This window comes from Trachypithecus francoisi, unplaced genomic scaffold, assembly GCF_009764315.1.
Source record: "Trachypithecus francoisi isolate TF-2019V2 unplaced genomic scaffold, Tfra_2.0 Lachesis_group12, whole genome shotgun sequence".
NCBI classification, from domain to species: domain Eukaryota; kingdom Metazoa; phylum Chordata; class Mammalia; order Primates; family Cercopithecidae; genus Trachypithecus; species Trachypithecus francoisi.
The window spans coordinates 58,023,692-58,031,530 of NW_022681457.1; the positions used below are offsets into that span (position 1 = coordinate 58,023,692).

The 7,839-nt window shown below is 43.2% G+C and overlaps 1 long non-coding RNA gene across 2 annotated transcripts; it reads right to left on the bottom strand.

Annotated features, from left to right (window-relative positions):
* Positions 1-416: 416 nt before the first annotated feature.
* Positions 417-7,052, bottom strand: LOC117092253. 2 transcript variants are annotated; one of them, XR_004440700.1, is made up of 4 exons: positions 6,929-7,052; positions 6,085-6,587; positions 3,838-3,938; positions 417-457 (listed from the first exon to the last, which is right to left on the bottom strand). It is a non-coding gene; the product is annotated as an uncharacterized LOC117092253 (long non-coding RNA). The 2 variants fall into 2 exon arrangements; XR_004440699.1 differs by having other exon boundaries at positions 6,085-7,052.
* Positions 7,053-7,839: the final 787 nt, after the last annotated feature.

Below are 7,839 nucleotides of genomic sequence, written 5' to 3' on the forward strand. Positions count from 1 at the left end.
TTCTCAACTTAGCTGCTGTATTTAAAGACTCATCTTGGCTGGATTACATCATAATTCTCAGGCTTCTTTGTTTTTCCAGAACTATGAACATTTATTGCCATCATGGGATTCCTTCAGCAATAGGCCTTGAAATTCAGAAAAAGTTAAAGAAAGATTGGAGACTTGGTGGCATGTAGAACTTGAAATTCATGACCTTCAGGCCTGGTGCAGTAATTCCAGCACTTTGGGGAAATAAGGCAACAAGATTGCTTGAGGTCAGGAGTTTGAGATCAGCCTCAGCAACATAGTGAGACCTCATCTCTACAAAAAGTAAAAATAATTAGTCATAGAGGTGTGTGCCTGTAGTCTCAGCTACTTGGGAGGCTGAAGTGAGAGGATTACCTGAACCAAGAAGTTCAAAGCTTCAGTGAGCTGGGATCACACTACTGTACTCCAGCCTGGGTGACAGAGAAACACCCTGTCAAAAAAAAAAAAAAAATCATGATCTTCAGAATTCCCAAGGATGGTTGGGAACTTGCTCAGAGAGATATAATTGCAATTTGCAATGCATCAGAGACTTGCCAAGGGATTGCTGCACACTGGCTCTAGGCCAGACCCACACCACGCCCTTGAGAGGGAAAACTAGATAGGCTTAGTCTATATTGGACACCAAGAGCTACCAGGAGCTCTCATTTTCCTTAATCTTCCCTGAGCTCTTTGAGGCAGGGCCTGTTGTTACTTCTGGTTTACAAGAAGAAAACTGCAGCTTGGAGTGGTGAAGGAAATTGCCTGAGACTAATGAGCTGATAAGTGGGAATGTCAGAGTTTGAACCCAGGCTTTGTGACTCAGCATCTTGAGAGCCTACTACTGTATTTGACTTCTTGTTACAATCTAGTATCTAAAGCAATTTGTGAACAAGGCCATATCTTCCTAATTGATGGAATGCTGACTATAGGTGTAAAAAGCTTTGATTAACCAGAGCACTTGTCAAGTGGATACTCCTAGTTAATGAAGACCTTCCGTTAAGAAAAATGGGGGCGAGAAGGAGGAGAGCAGATAGTGGTGATAAGCGTAATGTCTCCTCCAAAATTTATGCTGAAACTTGATTGTCATTGTGACAGTATTAGGGGTGAGTTCTTTAGGAGGTGATTAGGTCATGAGAGCAGAGCCCTCCAGAATTGATGAATGCTGTTATCTTGGGCGTGGTTTAGTTATTAGCAGGGTGTGCTCCTGGTAAAAGAAGAAAGCTCAGCTCTCTTCCCTCTCTCACTCCTACCCTTGCTTGCCTTTCTGGTTTCCTTCAAGTTATGATGCAGCACCAAGGCCCTCACCAGGTGTTGATGCCATGTTCTTGGACTTTCCAGCCTCTAAAACCATGAGCCAAAAAAAGTCTTAAAAAAATAAATTATCCCCTCTGTGATATTCTATCAAGGCAAATGGACTAAAACAACAGTCAACCTCCGTAAGTACCTACTAGGCTAAATGATGGCCCTGCAGAGATGTCCATGCCCTCTGATCCCCAGAACCTGTGATTATGTTACCTTACCCAGGCAATGAAAACTTTACTGATTTAAGTTAAGGATCTCGAGATGGAAAAGCTTCTCTGAATTACTTCAGTGGGGAAGATATAATCACAGTGGCCCTCATAAGAGGGAGGCAGGAGGATCAGAGTCCGTGAAGGAGATGAGATGATGCTGTGCCACTTGCTGGCTTTGAAGATGGGGTAAGGGGTTGTGGGCCAAGGAATGACAAACAGAGGTAGGGAAACAGATCTCCCGTAGAGCCTCCAGAACAAGCCAGCATTATAGACACCTTGATATTAGACTAATGACATGAATTTTGGACATCTGACCTCCATAACTAAGATAATACATGCGTGTTGTTTTAAACCAGGAAGTTTGAGATAATTTGTTACCACAGCAATAGAAACCAATACAATGTGCTATATATCAGTGCTTCTAAACCACAATGTGCAAACAAATCACCCAAGGTATTGTTAAAATGCAGGTTCCTGTACAGCAAGTCTGGAGTGGAACCTCAAAGTCATCATTTCTAACAAGCTTCTAGGGGTGCTGAAGATGCTACTGTATAAGTCATGCTTTCAGAAGCAGGGCTTTGCACAATAATATCTCCCTTAATTGTCATAACAACTATGAAGTAGCTTTTAATTTCCATTTTACAGTTGAGGAATTAAGACTACGACAGTTTAAATAACTGATCTAAGGCCAGAAAGATAGTAAATGGCAAAACATGGCATTGAATCCGGTTTAATCAGAGTTCAAAACCAACATCCAAAGAACATGAACATCCAAAGAACATGAGTAATGTAAATCAGGGAGCAACATCATCATTTTCACGTGGACACTGGCAAACTTTTTCTTCTCTGGGATAAAAGTGGAGAAGGTTTGGGATGTGCAAAGCAGTTATTGGTTGGTAGCAGCAGGCCATGATATGATTCACAAGTTTTCTTGCTCTCAGAGAAATGATCACCCCATTCACACATAAAAAGAGCCTGAGGCACAGTGCTTTTAACTTACCTCCAGCAAAGGCAATGCTTAGTTTTTAATTGTGTGACTTCAAAGCCAACCTTTGTGTTTGAGGGATTAAATTAGTTATAAAGAACACTGTCGTTTTTTTTTTTTTTTTCACTCTGCAATATTTTGCAGTGAGACCTTTTGGAATTCTTCTTCAGATTGTTAAGAAACAATAGCACGTACATGGAAACTCTTCAGCTAGAAAGCCCTTATTTATTTATTTATTTATTTTTGCTACCATCTCGGGGAGCTTTGCACCGTGCCTGGAACTTATGCTCACTGCAGTTTTCACTATAGTTACGTCAAAAGTTCCTTGAAAGTAGAGTTGCGTTCTCATATTCCTATCATCTGTACCTGGGTTTTCCATACATACAATTAAACATGAGCCATCATTTGGTACAGATGCAGTAACTGTTTCTCCATATCTTTGCAGTCTTCTTTTGGAAACACCAGGTTGTGAACCTCTGCATTTGACAGCAGAAGTCCACAGTTTAAACCTTGGGTCTGTCACTTTCTTGCTGAGTAGTCACGGCCATGAGGTTTCACTTCTCTGAGCCTCAGTATCCCCAGAGGCCAAACACAGAGGAGCAAAGGACCAAGGACATGTAAAAGTGCTTTGAAAGCTCTAAAGCAATAAAGAAGTTTGAGTTAAAATTCCCTCTAGTGTTTTGTCTGCAGTAAGGCGGCATCAAATGTGTGTATAAAGGTTGACCTTATCGGGCGGGGCACAGTGGCTCATGCCTGTAATCCCAGCACGTTGGGAGGCCAAGGCAGGCAGATCACGAGGTCAGCAGATTGAGACCATCCTGCCTAACACAGTGAAACCCCGTCTCTACTAAAAAAAAATACAAAAGTTTAGCCGGGCCTGGTGGTGGGCGCATGTAGTCCCAGCTACTCTGGAGACTGAGGCAGGAGAATTGCTTGAACCTGGGAGGCGGAGGTTGCAATGAGCCGATATCACACCACTGCACAAGGTTGACCTTTTCCTACTTGAGTTAGTGAAGCCCGGTGAACACTCCTGGTTCTTTGTCTAACACCAGCATTTCTTACTAGGATCTCAGAGCTCCTGATATATTAGTTTTTCACAGTCCTGAATTGAAGGAGAAGTTGAGGGCAGCATTCCAGAGGCAAAGTTAGGTCACCCAGATTTGCATCCTTCCACTGATCTTTTCTAACTATGTGACCATTAAGAAAGTAACATGTGCCTTGAGCCTGGGTGCCGCCATCCACCTTATAAAGATAATATCAGTGCCAATCTTACCAAGCTATTTACATACAGTACACCATGGCTGGCACAGACAGCCATCAGCAAATGGTACTTACCAATGGTGGATCCCAACAACACTGACTTGATTAATTGAGGTCTAGCTTTGTTTCCGCATCTCTGTTTGATAGTTTCCTCATCTGGTCCACACTCAGCTTCCCTAAGAAAATTCAAGGTCCATCATCTTCTAAAATTCTCTAGCACCTCATTTGCATAAACCAAGTTTAAGAATTATTTGGGCAGTGGGGGAAGGCACAAAATGCTTACTTATATTTCTGCCTTAGTAGAACTGATGATGACAACAGGAAAACAGCCTTACTTCTTTATTAATGCATAACAAATAATCAAAACATTGAAAACCAACCTTACAGGAAGTTTACAAATGTAGAAAAGAAATGAAGAGTACTCTGGAAACATAAGAGGTGATGTCCTTGTTCATTTGTCTGAAACAAAAATGTTCTGTCTGTCTGCAATTCCCTATTAGCAAACCACGTGGAGAAAAATGACCAGGTGAGTTCTGACTATTGACTTCCTCCCGTTCCATTGAAAAGAAAGACATTTAGGTTTTTTGTTGATATTCACGACTGGACTTCTTATGCACTTGAAACCTCCCCAAGGGGGTTAAAACCCCACCAACATTCCGTGTCTAAAGCAAACATTTGTTCTTCTACAAAGGGCTCTCAGAGGCATGTTTATTGTGGAGGTCAGTATCTTCTGCCCTGACTTTCCCTTGCCAAGACATGCTTCCAAAGCATCAGATCTGACACTTTGTTGCAGCGTTTGCAGTTTGACAGTTCTGCTGCTTTCATCCGTGGACAGCTAGCTTGCTGGTTTTATTTTGCACTTCGTCTTTTTTTTCCAATCAATAAAGCTATATGAGTAGTGTTTAAGATACTACAGTAGATACTGAGGCTGCCAGATAGTACATGCTAATTAATTTTTAATTATGGCTTTAATTTTATATGATGCCATTTAATTTTATTAGATGTATTAAAGTGAAGCTGTCAGATCACAGGATCTACTGCTTGGGCCAGGGTGAGAAATGTCCCAGGGGCTACATGCAGGTGTGTGACATCATTAAGAATGTCGTAAGTGGGTGTCTGCTGGAACGTGCATATTGTGCACATAAATGTCACATATGCCTGAGCGGATGAAGCAGCTTCATCTCAGGCAACCTGTGAAGTGCTGGAGCCACTTTGCTCAGTGCAGTTCAAAGACTGCCTGGGACACTGAGCTGCAATGTGGCCTTGGTTAACTATAGTGTTTTGCTTTCCTGAGCCTCAGATTCTCTGTCAGTAAACTGATCAGCTTTTGCTTTTGCTTTTTGGAAAAAATAAAAAGCAATACACTAGCTATGATTGTTGGCATTAACCTCCCTGCCCCTAGAAATTGAAAGGAAAGAGGGAGAGAGGGAAAGAGGGAGACAGGGAAGGAGGGAGGAAGGAAAGGAAGGAGAATGAGCTCTAAGGGCCAGTGTTGGTGTTTTGCTCCATCTCCTGGATGCCTTCCCTCAGCTTTCATTCACTTTATCTTCCTACAGCCCAAACACTGCCTTCAGGTTAGGGCCACTTTACCTTCAAGAGCAGAGGGTGGAAGTGTGTTTGTGCCACACCCACAAATTCCCAGGTGTAATTTATATCCCAGAGTCCTCCTTGGCATCAGGCTGCAGCTGTGACTTCAGAAGCACCATCTTTCCTGGGCTCCTCCTCTTTGAGTCCACTCCCTGACTTCCTATGGGGTTCCCTAGAGCATATTTTCTTAGTAAATTCCCTGTAGACAAATCCCTGACTCAATAAATGTGGAAAAGTTTGCCTAAGACAGGGAAAAAGAACTGGGAAGACAGATCAGGTCAGAGGCCAAGAAAAACCTTTATCCAACCATGGCAGGAAAAGCAGACATTTTACACCAAGACTTCTTCATTAATTGACGTGTGTGTGTGTGAGTGTGTAGATGTGCATGTGTGTGCTGAATGCTGAACACTGTTCTCTCATTATAGCAGGCTTTAAAGCTCCCAACAAAGGAATCAAGAGGGATGAAATGGCACTGAGATAACATCCGACTGTGTGATCGAAATGGTGCTGTCAGAGGGAATCTGTATTCCTGTGCAAGAACTGCTTGCCTGGATTTCCAGGACTGGCCCCAAAAATGCCGCATAGAGTCAACCATAAATCAAACAGAAAGGACTCACCTGCATAGAAAATAGAATATGTAGCTTCCTATAGTGAAACATAAATCAACTGGGCAGAGCAATGGCATAACATTGTATTGAATGTGCTTCAAAATGGCAGAGAAACGTGCAAAGTTACTATCTTAATTTCTACCTTGCTTCATTTCCGTGAGGCAGAAGCAACACACTCTTCAGACACATGGAATTTGGAAAGACTTCTGTCAAGAGATCTTTGATAGTCATACTTATGGCTTCCTGAGAGACATCCATTCAAGGAGGCTTATTTTGCTGCCTTCTTTCTGCTGATCTCTTTTGATTCAGATGCGTGATTCATGCCGTCTCCTCCAGGAAGCCCTTGATCTTCTGGAGAGAATGAATGACTCTCCTGCCATGTGCCGTTCCACTTTGATTGCATTTTTCTTGAGGCATCCTGTCCTTACTCTACTGGCTGGGTACACGTTTGTCTCTTAAAATAAAACTCTTCTCAATGCATGCATTCATTTAACAGACCAAGCACACTGAATGGTAAACATGTAGACCATTCATCCAGACACGCTACTCTGTCAGCTGTGTGTCCACACACCTTCCAAGCACGGGGTTATCAGAGGTGAACAAGGCACTGAGGCTCCTGCCTGGGGAAACCTATACTGAGGGGAGAAAGTCAGTAAATGAAATAATTCCTGTGGGTGATAAGAGCCACAGCAGAAATGAAATAGTGATGTGATAGGAAGTAGCTATGAGGAGTTTAATTGCTTGACAAGTTCTTCCTGCCCACTGCACCCACAAAACCATTCACTGAGACCGTGGTATTGCAGTAAAGAAAGCTTAGTGGACATGAAGCCAGCCACATGGAAGAGGGAGTTATCACTTAAATCATCCTCCCCAAAGCCTTGTGGAGGTTAGAGTTTCTCAATAATAGTGAGCAGGGGAGGGAAGGGGGAATGTTGATTGGTTGGGAATGCAATCATAGGAGTGTGAAAAACCATCCTCATGCACTGAGTTCATCTCTGGGTGGGGCCACAGGACCAGTTGGGTCATGAGTCAAGGGTCTAGGTGGAATCAGTTGGTTGCCAAAACTGCAAAAGTCTGAAAAGACATCTCAAAAGGCCAAACTTAGGTCCTTCAATAGTGATGTTATCTACAGGAGCAATTGGGTAAGTCACAAATGTGACCTTGGAAACAGTGGCTGGTTATTGTTACTATGCCTACCTCTTAGCAGAATTCAGTGCCTCATAATCCTAATCTTGTGGGCTTTCACTTGTTTTAAAGGTGACTTCGTTTTGAGAAAGGTTATTATCATCCTTGCTTTAAACTATCAACTAAATTCCTTCCATAGTTAGCCTGGCCCGCACCCAGGAATGGGCGAGGACAGGCTGCAGATGAGAATCAAGATGGAGTCAGCCAAACTAAGTTTCTCTGATTGTCATATTCTTTGCAGAAGTGGTTACAGGAACTGGGGTTCAGAAACAGTTTAAGGAGGGGACATTTTAGCTGAGAATGAGGCAGCCATGAGAAGGGGGTGCAGGGGAGAGTGAGCCAGGGAGAGGGAAAACAATTGCAACTTCCTGGAACGGGGGAGGAACAGTATGGGTGAGGCCTGGGGGCTGGGTGAAAGTAGGCAGGAAATAAGGTCAGGAGGGTGGGCAGGGGTCAGCCTGGCAGGACCTTGTGTTCCTGGGGAGCAGCTTAGCTTGCCTGTGCCAAATGACCAGACGGGACATCTTTTTTGTGTCCTTTGCATGATGTGTCCTTGAGAGATGACCAGAAAGATGTGGCCAAGTACCTGGATAGTTTCAAGTGCTGTAAGTTAACAGGTGAGGACATGTCAGAGAGTAGGCCACCCCTTCAAGCTGCCATCATTCCCTTGACTAAAGCTTTGAGTGGAGACCTATGA